Here is a 3,435-nt window from a genome sequence, read left to right as displayed (position 1 = left end):
CTTTTGCCGCGACCGACCCGCGTCCCCAACAGCGGCAACCGCGGATTCAAATCTCTATCCTTTTTTTATTTTTTTAACCACCCTAAACATCCACCCCATCCTCCAACACTGGATCCGCCGCCCAGTCAGCCTTCAGTCCTTCGCAGACGAAAGTGCGCTTCGCCTAACAACTTCTCCTTAACGATACCATATCGACTTCGACGACGACGAGGACGACGACGACGACGGGATCCGACCCCGCGACGAGAACGAGGACGACGCAACCGCCGAAAATCCATTATAGCCCATCACTAATACCATTTCAGTTGTACGTAAGTCGTCTCCAGCACCACCACCTCTTACCCCTTAACCCACTCGCCGGGTAACCCCCCAGCCGAACTAGTTTGTGCGCGGAAAATAAAAATAAATACAAATATGAGAGACGGTTAAAAAGGAAAATGTCGCACAAATACAAAATTCGCTAAAATATAAAAATGGGCATAGGGAGGCGGTGGGTAGGCTGCAGAGGAGAGGGGGGAGGTAGTATGCCAACATTATTCTCCCTTTCGCCCATTCAAAATGTCGCTCTCGTTTTCTCTCCTGGTTTACTGGTTCCATCCTTGCTGGATAGAAACGGTCCTCTTTACTCTAGGCTTAGCCCATAGTTAGGGCCGTTTTGAACAGTGCTTAGGGATTTAGTGTTAGTAGTAGAGAATGCTGGTGTGGCGTCCGCGTCCGCAACGGGGTGATGCTGCAGCACACAAGTTTGAAAAATAAAAACGGACGTAGAAACCAAAACGTAGACAAATGGAAATAAGTTGCCAGGTAACGTACAGTGCAGGTGGAAACGGAAACGAGGAGTCATCATGTTGAGCGTTAAAAAAAATTTAACTAACACTGACCCACCGACTCCGGTCACTGTGGTTGACTTTGCACACCCTTGGTGTTTTTAAAGTTTCTATTAAAAGATAATAACAATTTCATGGAAAGTAATAAGGATAATAATAGTTAAACGCTAAAAAAAAGTGTCCACGAAAAAATGAGGAAAACGAAACTCAGAAACGATAAATAGTATTTCCAAGAAAATAGAACGAGATATGATGATATTGACCGTTGGACCGAGCTGACAAACTGGTTCTGATTTTGAAAACTGGAAAAAAAATCTATCAAACCGAAACTTCTCTGCAGACACTAAATTTTGAGTGGCAATTTCAGCGCTATGTTAGCTTTTTTTCGCTCCATATTTTACAACTTTACTTACACTACGATGCGGAGAAGGAAGGTGGCGAAAAGTGTAAGGCACTAGAATCGAGAGCAGCGTACGTAAAGGAAAACGCGAATGGAAACGAGAGACCGAGATGCTGAGAGAAACTTAGTTTTTTTTTTTTGCAATGCAAAGACGCCCGGCATCACGTTGGCCGAAAGATGCCAAACAAAACGGATTCCAGCGGGAGGCGAGCAAAAAGGGAAAGAAAACTCGACTCGCATCCCAAACCCGACGAGCCACGAAGAACTCAGAGACCCCCCGGGGAGTGAAGTCAGCCAGTCAGTCATGTAACTACCACATAAAAACGCGCCATCAGAAGGGAGGAGGCTGGCAGCATTAGCAGTAACGAAAACGGCAAAACTAGACTCCACCATCACCAGCCATCCTGGCAACCGCGCTCCCCAAGAAATTGGGAAAAATCTCATGGCCCAGCGAGGGCCGGGGAGTGTACTTGCAGCATGTGCAAGGTTGGAAGGAAGGACGCGCGAATGCAAGGATATTATGCTGGTTTTGAGCAAATAATGTGCCCAAAAGAGCGAATACCATCCTAAGCAACTCCTCTTGGCGCAGAGTCTCGTTGGTTTCGTTGGTTCACTTTTTTCCCGAATTCATATTTTATAGGGGTAGTTGTTAGATATTCCTGTCGTTTTACACCGGCATCCAAGAACGGAGGGAAAAATAATAGAAAACAATAGAATTCAAAAATAAAGAGACGTGTGCTTTTTTATGTATCCGCGCAAGGTTTGTTGTGTGGGTAAGGTTATATGTAGCGGTGTTTGTTAGAACATTAAAAATCACTGCCGAAAAGCGAGGACATTAGTAGTTATGAAAGCAGAAACGAGCGATTGGAGCTGAGTTTTGGAAGCAGGTCTGAGGAAGGATATTGAGAGGTAAACGATTACATTTTATAAGTTAAGTGTTTGTTATTTCAAATTAATACTTAGTTATACTACTGTAGCTTGTAAAAACTGGCAGCCAAATGTACAATTTGTTTTTATCAGTAATATTTTATAACCAATTTTGTTTGTTTTAATTTATTTTATTGATATATGCTTCTGTTTTTATCAATACAACTGCTAGAAAACCAATGCAAACGATACGCATTAATGACCAATTTAATGTTTATTTTTAATCTTCAAGACCTGCCTTAGAACATAACATCACATCGGACAACTCAAGACGGTTTCCTTGGGACAATTTTACATTCTTGCAATTTTCCTTGTCTTTCTTTAAGCTAGTAAATGAAGAGACGAACGCAACAAAATAGAGATGGGTCGGTCCGGTCCGGACATCTACAACACATAAACGATAAAACCGAATCGGGTGTCAATTGTGCCGCTCGCCCGCACTAGCCTGTTTCCTTCGCCCGAACGCTTGTGCTTTCACTCGACACGAGTCAGCTTGTCGTGCTGGGCCAGAAAGAGAGTGAAGGGTTACAGCATCCGCACAACGTTACTGTTACAATGTTACCATCTTTGTTTCGCAACCCTACTTTCTGGTGATAAACTTCACAGAAGACGATTTTGCCCGGGTGGAAAATGAGGGTGACACGACGAATGAGACTTTTGTATGCAGATGCAGAAGAACTCGGTCATGCATCTCTGAAACACGAAGGGGAAGGGGAAGGGGGTGGTGTATTCGTAGCATGAAAAGGATACGTTACGCATTTGCCAGACCATCGATGCATCAAATAAATGCTAACCCTTCAGTGGAAAGCTTGTGTCACAAAAATTAAGAAGATGGCATCAAATGATAGTAGGTCTATTTGTAATCAAAGTTTACGAATTTTCAAATCTTTTATTATGAAAACGGTTTGTTTTTTTATAATTAAAGCACATTTACTCTTTACGTGTCAAGCCGATATGTTAAAAATACTTAATTACGATATGAATGCGCTACCATAAGTACAACATCGTATAACAAATCATTCCTTTCAAAATAATACTGAAACTATTGAGGTACCAATCCCTAAGACATTCGATATAAAAAAAATGCATTGCTAGAAGAAAAGCGAGTATACTCATCGAAAGTCGGATTAATTAAATTAAAAAACTTCAAACATGCACAACATCCTGCACCCAAGGGTTCATCGCAAAAGCGACTGCCACAGTAATGGCAAACTACAGGAAGCGAACGGCGTTATAAATGTGCACTGAATAAACCGGCTGAATGGATGAACAGATGGATGA

This window comes from Anopheles ziemanni, chromosome 3 (assembly GCF_943734765.1).
Source record: "Anopheles ziemanni chromosome 3, idAnoZiCoDA_A2_x.2, whole genome shotgun sequence".
NCBI classification, from domain to species: Eukaryota; Metazoa; Arthropoda; class Insecta; order Diptera; family Culicidae; genus Anopheles; species Anopheles ziemanni.
This window is presented reverse-complemented; position numbering follows the sequence as displayed.